Source organism: Moschus berezovskii, chromosome 1 (assembly GCF_049115385.1).
Source record: "Moschus berezovskii isolate FMDL1 chromosome 1, NW_MosBer_1.0, whole genome shotgun sequence".
Lineage (NCBI taxonomy): Eukaryota > Metazoa > Chordata > Mammalia > Artiodactyla > Moschidae > Moschus > Moschus berezovskii.
In genome coordinates, this window is record NC_142460.1 from 110,976,851 (window position 1) to 110,995,180 (window position 18,330).

The 18,330-nt window shown below is 38.8% G+C and overlaps 1 pseudogene; it reads right to left on the reverse strand.

Annotated features, from left to right (window-relative positions):
• Positions 1–13,357: 13,357 nt before the first annotated feature.
• Positions 13,358–14,178, reverse strand: LOC148778813 (basic immunoglobulin-like variable motif-containing protein pseudogene; annotated as a pseudogene).
• Positions 14,179–18,330: the final 4,152 nt, after the last annotated feature.

Below are 18,330 nucleotides of genomic sequence, written 5' to 3' on the forward strand. Positions count from 1 at the left end.
ATCTCCATGATGGAGGTAACAGTAATTTCTTTGTAGTATTCAGGAATAATCACACCAGCCAACACCATGACTCTTATTTGCCTGTTGGTTTATAAGCATAAGGAACTCAAAATGGCCAGTTCAGTTGAGTTCACTTGCTCAGTTGTGCCCAACTCTTTGTGACTTCATGGACTGCAGTATGCCAGGCTTGCCTGTCTATCACCAACTCCTGGAGTTCACTCAAACTCATGTGCATTGAGTCGGTGATGCCATTCAACCATCTCATCCTCTGTTGTTTCCATCTCTTCCCACCTTCAATCTTTCCCAGAATTGGGGGTCTTTTCAAATGAGTCAGTTCTTTGCAACAGGTGGCCAAAATGTCAGAGTTTTAGCTTCAGCATCAGTCCTTCCAATGAATGTTCAGGATTGATTTCCTTTAGGATGGACTGGTTGGATCTCCTTGCTGTCCAAGGGACTCTCAAGAGTCTTCTCCAACACCACAGTTCAAAAGCATCAATTCTTCGGCACTCAGCTTTCTTTATAGTCCAACTCTCACATCCATACATGACTACTGGAAAAACCAAAGCTTTGACTAGATGGACCTTTGTTGACAAAGTAATGTCTTTGCTTTTTAATATGCTGTCTAGGTTGGTCATAGCTTTTCTTCCAAGGAGCAAGCATCTTTTAATTTCATGGCTGCAGTCACCATCTGTAGTGATTTTGGAGCCCCACCCCACAAATAATCAATTTTCATTCCAGTCCCAAAGAAAGGCAATGCCAAAGAATGCTCAAACTACTGCATAATTGCACCCATCTCACATGCTAGCAAAGAAATACTCAAAATTCTCCAAGCCAGGCTTCAACAATACATGAACTGTGAATTTCCACATGTTCAAGCTGGATTTTGAAAAGGTAGAGGAACCAGAGATCAAATTACCAACATCCATTGGATCATTGAAAAAGCAAGAGAGTTCCAGGAAAACATCTACTTCTGCTTTATTGACCATGCCAAAGCCTTTGACTGTGTGGAACACAACTAACCGTTGAAAATTCTTCAAGAGATGGGAATACCAGACCACTTGACCTGCCTCCAGAGAAATCTGTTTGCAAGTCAAGAAGAAACATAACTGGACACGCTACAGCAGACTGGTTCTATATCGGGAAAGGAGAACATCAAGGCTGTATATTGTTACACTGCTTATTTAACTTATATATGCATAGTACATCACGAGAAACGCTGGACTGGATGAAGCACAAGCTGTAATCAAGATTGCCGGGAGAAATATCAATAACCTCAGATATGCAGATGACACCACCCTTATGGCAGAAAGTGAAGAGGAACTAAAGAGCCTCTTGATGAAAGTGAAAGAGGAGAGTGAAAAAGTTGGCTTAAAACTCAACATTCAGAATACTAAGATCATGGCATCTGGTCCCATCAGTTCATGGCAAATAGATGGGGAAGCAATGGAGACAGTGACAGACTTTATTTTGGGGGGGGCTCCAAAATGGCCAGGGAGCAGTCTTAAATTCCAGTTCAATGGATCATTGTTGTGTCTCCTGGTGGAAGCATTCCTCTCTCTGGAACTAAACTCTCTAGGCCAGCAGAGCATAAAGTCACAGGAACAGGAAGCAAAAATGTTGCTAGTAGGTCACTAGGGGTACTAGTGAATGGTCCTCTCCCATTTCTATTCTTTGATTTCTGGACCCCCGCATCCTGGCTATTGGAGGTGTAATACCATATATTGGATACTGATTCAAAGCATATACAGCCTTCTAGAGAACTTTGCCCCAGCCTTGCAAAGAATTGCCACTTAACTGGCACTGTATGTAATAAGTCCATTTCACCATTCTCTTAAACCAGCTGCTTCAGGGAGGTGAAGATCGTAGTAAGATATAATGGTGAACTCCATGACCATAGGCCCATTTCATACTTCTTTTGCTGTGAAGTGAGTTTCTTGATCAGAAGCAATTCTTTGTGAAATACAGGAACATGAGATTGACAGCATCAGAGGAAGTCCAGTAGTCTAGTAATGTGAGAAAAAAATACGTTCATTGATTTAAGTGGTTATGTATGTTAGATGTGCCTGCTCAGTTGCTCAGTCATGTCTGACTCTGTGCAACTTCATGGACGGCAGCCCACCAGGATCCTCTCTCCATGGAATTTTTCAGGCAAGAATAGTGGAGTGGGTTGCCATTTCCTCCTCCAGGGGATCTTCCTGGCCCAGGGATTGAACCCATGTCTCCTGCATTGAAGGCAGATTCTTTACCAGTTCGCCACCTGGTATGTTAGGACAACTTACAAATGTGGATAGAAACAACATTCCAAGTGTGAATGACAAGTGAATCTGTGTCACTTAGGAAGGAAGAATGTGCCAGCTAATGGAAATATTTTTGTTGTTACTGTCAGTTGGTTTTGTTTTTCAGGTAGAAAAAAATGCATATGCTGAATGGCAAAGGGCCAGCACTGGTAAGCGAGTGGTTTAAAATATAAACAGGAAAGTGAGTTGTAATCCCTTGAGGGGAACTGAAGGACTGGGATACAGAGCTCAGGTTCTTTTGCATGTTTGTTTATTGTTGTTCTATGAGTACAGCATTTACTTCATGCCAGGGTGTGGAGATAGGGCAAACCAGACATATGTTATTCTTATTTTCTTAAAGCTTCCACATTAAGGTTTTGGACTTTATTCTGCATCTGATAAGAAGTCACTGAGAGATTTTAAGCAGAGAAATTATATGACTTATTGCACACATTATTTCAGCAGCGGTTCACTGATACACAAAGAATAGAGCAGCATGCTAAAATACACCATAGGAAAGCAATCAGAAACACATAAAAGTGCTTCTGGGTGGAGCTCATGGTCTAGTAGGGCAAGAACCTGGGTTCTTTGTACTAGCTCTTTCCTCTACTTGAGACTTCCTCTCACCCAATATTTTCAAGGTTAAAATCCTTCTTGTGATTCATTTAGTAGCTTAAATTTCACTCTCTGAGAGATGTCTTTCCTTATTCCTCAGTCTAAAATAGCTAGCAAATTGCTCTCTGTCACCCAAATTTTAGCTATTTATATAGAATTTATCTAGCTTTATATTTTTATAAAGGTATTTAAGAAAAATTATTCCTCTCTGTTGGAATCTAAGTTCTATGAGAGCAGGCTATTGTGTGAATTTCACCATTGTGTTTGTGTATCTGGCATTATGCACACATGCATGCTTAGTCATGTCTGACTCTTTGTGACCCCATGAACTTGAGCCTGCCAGGCTCCTCTGTTCATGGAATTTTCTAGGCAAGAATACTGGAATGGGTTGCTATTTCTTTCTCCAGGAGATCTTCTTGACCCAGGGGTTGAAGCTGCACCTGCTGTGTCTTCTTCATTGGCTGCTGCTGCTGCTAAGTCACTTCAGTCGTGTCCGACTCTGTGCGACCCCATAGACGGCAGCCCACCAGGCTCCCCCGTCCCTGGGATTTTCCAGGCAAGAACACCTCTTCACGACCCCCTGGACCACAGCCTACCAGGCTCCTCCATCCATGGGATTTTCCAGGCAAGAGGACTGGAGTGGGTTGCCATTGCCCTCTCCGCCTTCATTGGCAGGCAGATTCTTTATATATTTATTTTTAATTGAAGGATGATTGCCTGATAATATTGGTTTGATTTCTGCCATACATCAGCATGAATTAGCCATGGGTGTACACATGTCCCCTCCCTCTTTAACCTCCCTCCTACCTCCCACTCTTACCTACCCCTCTAGGTTGTTACAGAGCCCTAGTTTGAATTCCCTGAGTCATACAGCAAATTTCCACTCCAATCGATTTTACACATGGTTAGGCAATAGCAAGCCACTCCAGTACTCTTGCCTAGAAAATCCCATGGATGGAGGAGCCTGGTAGGCTGCAGTCTGTGGGGTTGCTAAGGGTCGGTCACGACTGAGTGACTTCACTTTCACTTTTCACTTTCACACATTCGAGAAGGAAATGGCAACCCACTCCAGTGTTCTTGCCTGGAGAATCCCAGGGACAGGGGAGCCTGGTGGGCTTCCGTCTATGGGGTCACACAGAGTCGGACACAACTGAAGTGACTTAGCAGTAGCAGCAGCAGCAGTGTATATGCTTCCATGATACTTTCTCCATTCATCTCACCTTCTCCTTCCTCTCTCCCACCTTTGTCCATAAGTCTGTTGCCTGTGTCTGCATCTTCACTGCTGCCCTACAAATAGGTTCATCAGTACCATCTTTCTAGATTCCATATATATATATTAATATATGATATTTGTTTTTCTTTTTCTGACTTATCTAACTCTGTATAATAGGCTCTAGATTCATCTACCTCATTAGAACTGACTCAAATGCCTTCCTTTTTAAGGCTGGGTAGTGTTCCATTGTGTATCTATACCATAGTTTCTTTATCCATTCATCTCTTGATGGACACCTAGGTTGCTTCCATGTCCTAGCTATTGTAAATAGTACTGCAATGAACATTGGAGTACATGTGTCTTTTGCAGTTCTGGTTTCCTCAGGGTATTTGCCTAAAAGTGGTATTGTTGGGTCATATTTTGGTTTTATTCTTAGGTAGGCAGATTTTTTACCACTGTGCCACCTGGGAAGCCCCCAACATATCAAGTAGGTAAAAAATGGATATAATGAAAAAATATGCAGAAGAATGATATAATGTAGCTACTGAAACAGAGAAATGCAACAAATGCTATGACAACACATAATAAGAAAATCCACAAAGACTGCATATTATTTGTGTATCAAGAATCCCAGGGACGGGGGAGCCTGGTGGGCTGCCATCTATGGGGTCGTATGGAGTCGGATACGACTGAAACGACTTAGCAGCAGCAGACAAGGATCTTGGGGGACATTCTATCTTAAAGTAACTAGGACTGTAAGCAATAATTTTCCATGCTGCTAGTAAATAATAGAGGTAGAATTTAAACTCAAGGTGAAGTGGATCCAGATTCAATACTCTTATTACTCCTCCCTACTGCTTTTCCTTCCTTGGATATTGCACTTTTTATTAGCTTTCGATAGAGAAAGGGAACATATTTCTTTAATTATTAACAGGGAAGGCAATGTAAAGTGATCAGGCTGTGAAATGAGACAGACTTGTGTTTGAAGCGTGACTCAACTGCCTACCAACTGTGTGACCTAAAGCAACTTATTTAATCTCTCTGCGCCTTCATTTCTTCAGAGCCATTTAAGAATTGATGAAATAGTACATATTTAGCACAGACCTGGAGCCATAGGAAACTATTCACAAATGCTGGTTATGTTCATTATAATACAGTAGTCTCATTAACATGGGTACCATTGTTATGACTCACAAAACCTTGAAAGAAAAGTTCCACCTCTGAGGAAAAAGACTAGGATAAGTGTATCATTGTTATACAACCCTTTAACTTGAAGGCAGCAGAATCTGAAAACTGCTTGGCTGAGATCTTGAAGACCTGATTTGCATTATGTCAAAACATATGTCACTTGCAACAAGGATGCCAGTGATTAAGTATGAGTGAGATGCTCAGACTAAGATTACAGGAGTGGAAAGGAGAGATAAAACAACATGAACCAGTGCATGGGCTCTCCAGGCTGGGCGCACCAGGAGCAAAGGCGTGGAAGAGGCGAAATATCCATAGAAGTTTTCTTTAGAGTGTGGTAAGTGGGGCGGTTTGGCTAGAGTGGAGGGGCTACGCTGGAGAGGTGATGCTGAAGATTCAGAACTCAGGCCAGATCCAGAAGGGAGGATGCAGGGGTGAGAACACTCTGTCAGAAACTGAATATGTCTGTAATCACTTTACCTGCTTTGAAGGGTTTTCTCTCACAGAAAGGAGTGGTATTCTGTAATCAAAAATTAAATGTATTTTTTCTTAGTTCTGTTTTAATATATTTTGTAAAGACATCATTTAAAACATATTAACCTCCTCATCAAGACTGTTCTGTTACCAAAAGAGATACTGTTGTTTCTCTCCCATGCTTGCTTTAATGAGCTCTTTTTATCATCTAAACTCTGTGGATTTTTATCCTAGAACCATTGGAAGACTTTCAATTTGTTGTATTTTTACCTAAGCATCTTGCCTCCTAGACATGTGTGTCAGGAGACACACATAACTATTTTCAGTGCAGTATTGTTTGTAGCCACAGAAATTAGGAAATAACCTGAATGTCCATTAGTAAGAACATTAAGATAAATTGTGGTATAATTACTATTCAATAATAAAACTAAACCTAAGTGATTTAAAACACAATGTTGAGTTTAATAAAAGCAAAGTGCCAAGTAATATCTAAAGTATGATAGAATTTGGGTAAAACTTAAAATTCACATAAAGCCATAATATATACTATTTAAGGACACACGAATATATTCTAGAAAAGCTTCAAAACATAGATTGTTGTCGTTTAGCTGCTAAGTCGTGTCTGACTCTTTGTGACTTCATTCAGTTCAGTTCCGTTCAGTCGCTCAGTCGTGTCCGATTCTCCACGACCCCATGAATCACAGCACACCAAGCCTCCCTGGCTTATAAATTCACTGCAATGGTTGAGTTTGGGGAAGAAATGTGGGAACTGGGATTGGAGAAGAGATCAAAAAGGGTTTTAATGTTAACTTAAAAAGCTTTGTTATTTTATAAAATAAATTAAGCAAAAAATGACAAAATATAAACTTCCATTAATTCAGTGAGGGTTTAAATATAGGCTGTTATATTCCTCTCTGTAGTTTTCTGCATTTTTTCCACTTTATCAAGAACAAAAGTTAGAGATAAAAATGATCATTAACCACCTTCACTCATTTCACAGTGGTCAAAAAGGTACAAACTTCCAGTTATAAGTAAGTTTTGAGTATGTAATATACAGCATGATGACTGTAGTTAATGATACTGTATTGTATATTTGTAAGTTATTAAGAAAATAGAACTTAAATGTTTTCATCATAAGAAAAATAATTGTAACTATTACAACTGATAAATGAATGTTAACTATTGTGGTAATGCATAACCACAATATTTAAGATCTATTATGCACCTGCAAGCAAGTTTTGCTAGCTAAAGTAGTCTGGTTTAAAAAATATGCATGTTGTGATAATCATTTTGTAATATATACATATGTGAAATCATTATGTTGTACACACAAAACTAATACAATGTTATATGCCAATTATATCTCAATAAAAAATAAAAGTGATCATGAGTAAATAGATTAGAATGTTGAATCTCACACCTTCTATCTTCCAAGACCCCTTTTGTTATTCTTAATCCCTCATCAATGGAGTTTATACTCTGAAAGATTTTGTTCAACGAGTTACATTTATTTAATATAATTAATTTCCTCACTTTTCTTTCAAAAAGTGTGAATGCCAGTAAGAGCTTATCACCAGTCTGAGATAAATGTTCATAGAGATACTTGACGTAGTGACTGTCACTTTACCCAGATTTATATTTGCATTGAATGTTGTGAAGTTGATAAATATTGAGAAATTGATAAAGGGGCTGGTAGGGGAGCCCAGGTGACAGCTCAACTCCTCGTCTCCAGACAGCACTGCTGTTCTCTGCTCTTCATTAACTAGCTGATGTCTCTTGTAAGGGGATTGCAAACTTTGTTTTCTCACAAATTCCTTTGTATTCAAGGTTAATGTTCTTATTCTGACTATGCTATGTAATGAAGTTTAGAGTTTATTAGGTATTATGTGAAAATTAATGCAGATAGCTATAATCAAGGATTCATTTAGTTATGACATAGAGCATATCAGTGGGCTTCCCAGGCAGTTCCAGTGGTAAAGAATCCACCAGCCAAGCAGGAGATGCCGGTTCAATACCTGGGTCAGGAAGATCCCCTGGAGAAGGAAATGGCTCACACTCCAATATTCTTGCCTGGGAAATCCCATGGACAGAGGAGGTTGGCCGGCTATGGTCCATGGGGTCACAAAAGAACTGGACATGACTTAGCGACTAAATGGCAGAAACAACAGTAGCATATCAGTAGATATTATATACAATAATATATCCATGGGGAGGGATGGTAAAATTGCTGAGATCACCTTGGGAATGTTGAAGGAATGATATAACTCTAGCCAAAAGACAGAAACTTGACATTTTAGTTAGTCCATTATAGGCAGTCTTGTTTTGGGCAAGTACATAAGTACTAACTTTTGAAATATTTAAAGTAATTTGAAGATTTCCATTAATATCTTTGTGAGCCTCTAAGTAGTGAGAGACTTCAAGTGGGGAACAACTGCTCTCAGAGGGATCTATTAATAATTAATGCTTTTTTGAATCAATGCGTGATAACCTTTTTATCTCTAGAAAAGTTCACTTACTTCACAAATATGACTATTTTTTAATTTTGTCCAAATGTAGGAGTTCAATAGAAAAGCAATAAACCACAAAATACAAATTTTGGCATGAGAAAATGAAATATGGGCATATAAAGATGTACCATTTATATGAAAGAAAGGAAGAGAGAGAGGTGTCTGGGGGTTGAACATTCATTAGCATGATAAAGTCTGAATTGGGGGTTAATACTGAAATTACCACAATAAATCTATAAAAGAAGACCAAGGAAGCTGAAGCCATAATTTCCCACAGAAATTTTAAAGTGAATTAAGGAAACCATTACTAATTTATATTTGCCAGTCATCCTAACTTATTCATCATTCCCAACTCTGGTACATGCTTGGCAGTGTATGAGGTGCCTGCCAATAATGCTGGCTGAGAGGAGGGAATATTCATGCTAGGGGTGAAGTACTGTGCCACATTTCAGAGGTTAATTGAGGTCACCAGTCCCGGGACAAACATCCCCACTCTAGAAAGACTGCTTAAGGTACTGGATAGGGAAGTGGGGGAAGGGGACCCCTAGCCTCTAAACTCTATCAGGGCCCCTGCAACAGTCTTTGCTTCAGTTGGATTTCTTTCTGTGTGGCTCCAGACAGCTTTGTCTGCTAATGACAACTCATTTAGCAGAATGACAGTTCTTTGATGCTCACAGGGAATGAAGCAGGCATTGCCTGATGTGTACCACTCCTTCTAACAGCCTTGATGCAAGAGAATCTTTATCAAAAGGAGCATGAGAATTGAATGTGAGCTACTAATGAGGGAAAAACTCTTGTTATCAAATAATAGTGGAAAAAACTGTTAGGGAGAGGAAAACTCTGAGAACTGATAGAATGCTTTAAAGGGGTCTACTTGGCGAGTTGATTGCTACAAATCCATGGGATGCTCACACAGTAGAGGTTAGGGACAGCAACATAAATTCTTCTTTGCGATCATTCAAGAATTCACCGAACCAGTTGTCAGAGGGAATATGGCTCTTTTGGACTGTCCATCTGTGTGCAAGCACACTCAGCACACAACAGCATTTGGATAATTTAAAATTTTAGATAGCAGTAAGTCTGGATTCTGAATAGCTTTGTGTAAACTTTAATCAAAAATGAAAACACAGATTCTGTAATACCATTTTGGTTACCACATTTGATTGATTTTCTCTGATGAGATTTTGGAGACTAGTTTGATTGACTCTGTTGTTTTTTTTTTTTTAAACCCATCAAGACAGGACTTCAGATAAAAGGATAGCAATTACTGACATTTCTGTTGCCCTGCTTGCCTCATTAAAGTGATTTGATCTGTAGAGAGAACCTCGTTTGGGTTTAGCTGCTTGAGAGATAACCATTACAAGGCTTTTACAAAATGTTAAAAGAAAAATTGTTATTCACATTTTATATTTCAGGGAAGAGCGATCTGTTCAGGAATTTACATTTTGGTGAAAAATGTTGCTTCTTTTTCAAAGCTCGGATCTCTTTCTGTAAAAATGCACAGTTGGCTACATGAGCATAAACAAATGTGAAACCATGTACTGAGAGATGCTACATTAAGAAAATGAAATAAATTCAATAGGCAGTCAGAAAATATCATTCTCTGTCACTCTCTGAAGCAAAGGATAATATGTTTCCTTGTGCCTGAGTTCTCCTGGCATAAAAAGGCCTAGACTACATCTTTGTGGCTGTTCATTGCTTCTCTTGCTCTGAATCTTCATTCATAAACCTGAGAAAGTTAAGTATTTTTACTGCCTTATGCTGCCTCACTTTTATTTAGTCTACGACAAGGTATTTTTTTTTTTTTAGATGTTTAAAACCAATCATTTGATGTGGTCTCAATGGCAACCCACTCCAGTGTTCTTGCCTGGAGAACCCCAGGGACGGCGGAGCCTGGTGGGCTGCCGTCTATGGGGTCGCATAGAGTTGGACACGATTGAAGCGACTTAGCAGCAGCAGCAGCATACTAACATCTTCCTTTTTGGAAACCGCTAAAGAAATCTTCCTGCTCTCTCTGTCCTGGTGGGAGACTTTTGCTAGATTCATTTCTTTTCTGAGAATGAAGACTTCAAGGGAACAGAGTTGGTAGAGAGCCCCTTACAGAATTCCTTAAAGAAAGATAGCTCTCCCTTGATCTACTGGCAGGAAGTAATCTGACTCCTTTCTCAAGGTGAAGCATATTTATCTTACAATCTCTGATTTATAGCATTCTTAGAAGACCACAGGGAGTTCTACCACATCATTCTGCACTCCAATTACAAGGGCATATGATGAGGATAGGTACGCAAAGATAACATTGACAGTTTCCTGAGTCACAGCATCTCCCCACTTAATCTTTTTAAAATGAAAATTATATACACATAAGGTGTACATCGTGATGGTTTGATTTACATATACATAATGAAATGACTGGGCTCCCTGGTGGTTTAGCACTAAATAATCTGCCTGCAATACAGGAGACATGGGTTTGATCCCTGGAATGGGAAGATCCCCTGGAGGAGGGCATGGCGACCCACTCCAGTATTCTTGCCTGGAGAATCCCATACACAGAGGAGCCTGGTGGACTGCAGTCCTTAGGACTGCAAATAGTACTGAAGCACCTGAGCACCCAATGAAATGATTGCTAATTAATATCTCGTTCCTCACATAGTCATCTGTTTTTGTGTGTGGTGAGAGCACCTGGAATCTATCTTAGCAAATTCCCAGTAGACTTGGTCTAGACAAGTCTTATTTTTCTTCAAGTTAATGCTTACTCGATGTTTAGATTATAGCTTAAGTATAATTTTTAAGGAAAGCTTTCACCAATCTCCAAATCAGGCTAATTTTTTTTAATATATGTGTTATGCTGTCATAAAATCACATTTTCCTTTTCTACAAAAAACTTCAGTGTTTATATATTTATTTGTGTTATTTAACTTTGAGCTCAACATGATTAGGGATTGTTTTTGTTTTCACTGCCTGTTACATCAGATACATTGCATGGTTCCTTGCATATTATAAGTGGTATAATATATAGTAAAATGTTGTTGAATGAATATATACATGAATTGGCAAGAGACTTGGTAAACAAATATTTCCAACAAGTATCAGTACTTTCAAATGTATTCACAGAAAATAAAATAACTTTACCTTTCATATCTTATAGCTAGAAGCATTGATTTTGTCTGCAAGAGAAGACTCTTTGGCACTTTATTATATATTTACAAGAAGGTGTAAGCTGGAGAACACTTCTCCAAACAATTATAATAAGGCTATCCTTTAGTTTAAAAAATATTTTAAAAAAGAGATTCAGAATTGCATTGTTTGACTCCTCCTGTTTGTTACATAAGTGCTTAACTAGCTCTTCAATTTATGTTGGGTGGGTAAACAGTGGCAGGGAGAAGTTTGCATAATAGAAAGCACTTTATACCCAGCCAGCTGTGTCAAGATTCAATTCTACTTAATTTTTATCAATACACATCAAGCATGTGCAGTGGAGGAGGAGGGGTACCTGCAGAGGAATACAGGACCATGTCTTGAAGCATATAAAGTGATTTAGCTCTCACAGAAGCTATTACTAGGGTGAGTAACAAAAGTTATTCCTGCCATTAACCTAGAATCCTTTTTAAGGAAGGTGGCATTTGCTTTCTTTGCTGAATACATTTTCTGACACATACTTTATGCTGCAGCCACACTGAATTCCTGCGTGCATGCATGCTAAGTCACTTCAGTCAAGTCTGACTCTTTTCGACCTTATGGACTGTAGCCCACCAGGCTCCTCTGTCCATGGGATTCTCTAGGCAAAATGCTGGAGTGGGTTGCCATGCCCTCCTCCAGGGGATCTTCTGGACCCAGGATCGAATCTATGTTTCCTGTGTCTCCTGCATTGCAGGCAGATTCTTTACCTGCTGAGTCATCAGGGAAGCCCCTTACTCCTTGATGTTGTTTTTGTTGTTTTAGTCGCTAAGCTGTGTCCAACTCTTTGCGACCCCATGGACTGTAGCCTGCCAGCCTTCTCTGTCCATGGGATTTCCCAGGCAAGAATACTGCAGTGGGTTGCCATTTCCTTCTCCAGGGAATCTTCCCAATTCACGGATTGAACCCATGTCTCTTGCATTGACAGGTTGGTTCTTTATCACTGGGCCACCAGGGAAGCCCACTTGCTTGTTTACTCTATCCCTAAACCAAGGTATATTGTAGACTTACAGAAGTCATGACCTAAAGTTCTTGTCAATGTATAACGACAACATGCCAAGAAGGTCCAGAACACCTGAGCTGATGACTAAGTCACCCATCGGCACCAGCAGAAAAGATCAGAGCCTGGGATCTTTTCTCTTTTGCCTCTTTATTGAGAATCCTGAGAAAGTTAATAAGGAAAAATATGAGGCAGGCAAGATACTGCTACAAGTATAAAGAATTTCTAGACTCACTAAATTGTTTTAAATGGGCTTTAACCACAAGAGAAAAACTAGAAGTCAACAGCCCCCCATTTTTTTTTAAGGGCAAAGAGTTAGTACCTTAAATTTTGAGCTTAAGAATAGAACTGCAACAAATATCTGGGGGTCTAGTCATAATAAAACACTTCATGCTTAAGTATTTCAAATTGTGATGGTATTGAGTGAAACTGTATCTGATTTGTTTATATGTAATTTTGTTGGACTTTGCAAAACTGTCCAGAATGTTTAATACTCTTAACTTTAAAAGGACAAAAATATCTGTGCTTATCTGTTTACATGTCTGAACTCATCCTAGTGGCTCAGATGGTTAAGAATCTGCCTGCAATGCAAGAGACCTGGGTTCGATCCTTGGGCTGGGAAGATCCCCTGCAGGAGGGCATGGCAACCCACTCCAGTATTCTTGCCTGGAGGATCCCCATGAACAGAGGAGCCTGATGAGCTACAGTCCATGGGGTCGCAAAGAGTCAGACATGACTGAGCAACTAAGCACAGCACAATTATACACAAGCTTATTTACTGGAGGAACTACAAGGTTATGTTTTGTACCACAAGATCTGTTTCTATTTAACGTAGACTTAAAATCTCATACTGTCTTAATGTCCTGCATAGACCAGCTGTGTGTATGACACCCGTTGTAGGTACCCAGTGTTGTCAATCACTCCCATCACAATCGCTGTAACCATGGTAGGTAGCCACTGTTCCTTCTCTTGTGGATACTGGACATCTTTTTCCATGTCGAGTCCTGATGGAAACTAGCACTGAAAGACTGGCCCAGGCACCCGTGCTGCTTCTTGGAGATATTGTCTTCACTGTCAAATTTGGCAATTCCCTGGGCCTGTGTTAGAGGCTGTGATTCCTGTCTAATGGTTCCAAATGGAAAGTTCCAAAGGCCAAATCTTTGCCAGCCAAGTCTCTGGAATGCTAGGATGCAATGCAAATTTCCTCCAACCTTCTTTGTCTTTTGATACTGCAGGCCCCTCTCTAGGTGCCAGATATCTAAATATTCTGGATTTTGAATGTTTAGATCAGTAATAATATCTGCCCATTTTGTACAGTGAATAGCAGGATTTTTCTGCTTGATTCTCCAATTAAGAATCTGCTTCCTGTGGTATGAGGGGACCCTTGCTAAATGCTTTATTCACCTTAACAGGGGTTGTTTCAAAGCCAATTGGACAAAAATAATGATTTTGGCAATGATAGATATAAGGTAATGATTCATCTTTCAATACATGAGTTAACTTCGACAAGGCCCCGGAAGCAGTTTCTCCAACTGTTTTATTCTTCCCATGAGGTTTATATAGAACATATGCACATCCTTTTACATGGAAGTGGTCCTTAATTTGTCTAAACCACCTCCTAAGCATCGAATTTCCAGTGAAGGAGCCGAACCTAGTATCCTCAAATGGAGGTTGAAAGCCCACAATATGTAAAGCTTCTTCTTGGGTGGTGGCTGAAGGGTTTCCAGCTCCCATTGTGTTCTATGATTCTACGCTGTATGTTCCTGATACCTCAGTGCTCTTGTTCTATTGACAGGTGTAGTCCTTCTCAAACTCCCTTTTACCCTGCTCCTCACTTTTCCTTATACTCCTTTCCACTATCTCTAGCTCCTCATTCTCCTCCAGTCTGTCAACAACCAGAAGGTTCCAATTATATCCCTGGACCTGTTCTAAAACTTCACTTTGTAGAAGTTGCTGTCCTCTATTTTTGTTTTAAATCTTCATCTGTAATCAGTTGCTCCTAAATCCTGATCTTTTGCCAAATCTCTCCATCAAACTTCAGTCCTTTAGTTCAAACATCCTACAAGAAAGCTTCTCTGGAAGTTTCTTCAAAACTGAAAAATTCAGTGTGACTTTAAACAAACTTCTCAGTTTGTCCTTAAAATGTTCCATTTCTCGATATCACCAGTCCTCCTATAAATACAATGCTTGGAGTTAATGACAAAGCTCGATGCACTTTCAGATAGGTCTCCCCCTGATTTTACTCTCTTCCTGTGTCATTATCCTACATGTCTGAATTTAATTTCCCCAGCTTATTTTCTCTCTCTCATATCTCCCATTTTTCTCTAACTCCTTTTTTCATTGAGTAGCTATACTATCTAATTGGGTCTTTCTATTATTAATAGATGGTTATCTGAAAGGCTATTCACAAATCCATTTACTAAATCGTAACAACACTGTCAGTACCACCTCCTACAACTTACAATATTTTTACCACCTTTTAAAAACTGATGTATAGTCGATTTACAATATTATGCTAGTTTCAGGTGTACATCATAGTGATTCAATACTTTATAGACTCCCTTCATAGTTATAAAATACTGGCTATATTTCTTGTGCTGCACAATGTATCTTTGTAGCTTATTTATTTTATGCACGGTACGGTAGTTAGTGTACCTTATAAGAAAGTTAATGACGTTTGTAACACACCACCCAAAATAAACACAAACACAGCAAGTATACAGGCCATTAGATAAGTAAATACACAGATGAAAATGATTAGGCACAACTTCATAGGCATCTGTTGGTGATGGACATAGTTGCCCTGGTACTCAGATCTATGGGAATTTATAGATAAAGAGTCTGTGAAAGAAACTTTTTGTATTGTTGTTGTTTAGTCACTAAGTCATGTCTGACTCTTTGCAACCTCATGGACTATAACCCTCCAGGATTCTCTGTCCGTGGGATTTTCCAGGCAAGAATATTGGAGTAGGTTGCCATTTCCTTGTCCAGGGTACGTTCCAGACCTGGGGATTAAACTCACATCTCAGCACTGGCAGGCAGATTCTTGAGCCACCTGGGGAGCCCAAAAGAAGCTTTGCTACTGTGTTATTCTCTAGTGGTAATGCAAGGCTTAGCATTTTGCTTGCTATTATTTTATGACTTTTATTCTCACTAATACCTCTCACTGGAAAAGACTCTGATGCTGGGAAAGATTGGGGGCGGGAGGAGAAGGGGATGACAGAGAGTGAGATGGCTGGATGGCATCACCAACTTGATGGAAATGAGTTTGAGTGAACTCCGGGAGTTGGTGATGGACAGGGAGGCCTGGCGTGCTGTGATTCATGGGGTCGCAAAGAGTCGGACACGACTGAGCGACTGAACTGAACCTCTATATGGGTAAGAAATTATGATGTCTACCAGTTTGTCTAGCATCTCTAGCTTTGCAGTAAGACAAAATAAAAAACTGAAACAAAATAACTATAACTTTTACTAATTTTTATGTCAAACAATGTGAATAATATTATAGGTAGCAAGTCAAGGTCCTGTCATTTGTTGATTGGAAACATGTCCTTGTTAGTTTTGTCTAACTGTTTTAAAATGTAAACCCTTTGGGGAGAACTCAAGTTGCACACTGGTATTTTTTTAATGAACAATAAATAATCTCCTTCAATCTAAATAATCTTAAAATGATTTTTTTCATTAAATTTAAAAACTTTAATAATGACATTACATCATCAAAAAAGTTTGGTAAGTACTGCAAAGGAAAAAAGTTGCATAATCCCACTAACCCAGTCCATTTGTTAAAAAGTTTTCTGTAATTCCTTCTAGTCTTTTTTTTTTTCACATTTATGATGTCCTTGAATGCTTGTCATCATAGTGTATATACTACGTTTGAAATTTTACTGTATCATAAATATTTCCTTTGCATGTACTACGTAATTTCCATGCTTCTCTGATTTTTTTTAAACAGGATCTAACAAGTGAGTTGGATAAAATTTAAGGACTCAGGCCAAAGGCTTTCCTCCTCCACTGGTAATAGGCCAGTTGCACATTAACTCTTCCCAGTGTCTAGTGACTGTGGCCCACACTAGTGCATGCTATTTTTTCTCAAATAATTAATTTACAGGGAATAATTAAGACTCATTGCCTTGAGATTAAAAAATTAAAATTGGCTTACATGAGAGATTCTCCCTTGCTTAATGCCAACTGAAAAAAAAGGATTATGTTTCTATCTGTGAAATAAATTCTCAGATATCTAAACATGCTCATGCTGAGAAGGAAACAGTCAGCCATTTCAGTGTTTAGAGATGCAATAAATTTGAGCTTTTTCCTTTGGCATCTCTGTCATATTCAGCTGTCATTTTGGGCTCTCAGAACTGTCCCATTACTTATAAATCCTTTTGATCTGTGTTCATCAATTACTGAATCAGAAGTCCTAACTCTCAATTAGTTTGGAATTTAAATAGAAGAAAGTAGATTTGAGTTGATTACAAACTCGGTGTCCTTTATTTTGTGTAATGGCCTGTTAGTCTCTCCTTATATTTAAATCAATTCTTTTCTTTGCTCTATTTATTTGTATACTTCATTAATACCCTGTACCATCTGTATATTCCCAACTATATTTTGGTTCTTATTTAGGGACTTTTATCAGAGAAACAGGTTTTTAAATTATTCTCTTTTTAATTTCAAAAAATTTCATTATTTTTAATGACTACAATATTTAATATTTAATTGAACTTGAAAATATATTCATCTTCATGCATTCATCCATTCTTACTTTTTCCATTTATTATTTATTCATTTATGAAGAGTCCTGCTTTCTGGCAGGCCAACAGTTGGTTCAATTCAAAGAAAGAGCCAATTTAGTCAAATAATGGCTTGTGACCTATTGATTTTTCCCAAACATCTGTGCATGAAATTAGAATCTATCTCCTTGATGTTCTAATGATATTCTAATGTATCATCTCCTATTGATAATATAAAATAAAATTTTCCCAATTATCATTTAGATTTTCTTTTTTTATTTTTTTTATTTTTTTTTATTTCTAAAAAAGAATTTTATTAAAAAAATCATTTTCTTTTCCATATCTTTATTTTTAAAAGCTCACAGGTTTTGTTTCTTAAATATTGGGATATATCTGCATTAAAGTGATATTATATATGGAAAATAAGGTGTTCTTTTTTTTCACATGCTAGTTGTCATTACATTTCATTATTTTTTCCTAAAGCTGATATTTGGTCTGTGAATGTTTTTTGAAATTTCGGCTTTTTTGAAAGACTTTGGCTTATGTGGATGTACTGGACCTTATTTTCTTTCTTTTTCTTTGGATTTATGTTCAATAATTTTTTTTTTTTCTGCTCTGTTTATCAGTTCAGTTCAGTCGCTCAGTCATGTCCGACTTTTTGCGACCTCACGAATCAAAGCACGCCAGACCTCCCTGTCCATCACCAACTCCCGGAGTTCACCCAAACTCACCTCCATCGGTCGGTGATGCCATCCAGCCATCTCACTCTCTGTCGTCCCCTTCTCCTGCCCCCAATCTTTCCCAGCATCAGAATCTTTTCCAGTGAGTCAACTCTTCGCATGAGGTAGCCAAAGTATTGGAGTTTCAGCTTTAGCATCAGTCCCTCCAATGAACACCCAGGATTGACATCCTTTAGAATGAACTGGTTGGATCTCCTTGCAGTCCAAGGGACTCTCAAGAGTCTTCTCCAGCACCACAGTTCAAAGCATCAATTCTTCAGTGCTCGGCTTTCTTCACAGTCCAACTCTCACATCCATACATGACCACGGGAAAAACCATTGCCTTGACTAGACAGACCTTTGTTGGCAAAGTAATATCTCTGCTTTTTAATATACTATCTAGGCTGGTCATAACTTTCCTTCCAAGGAGTAAGCGTCTT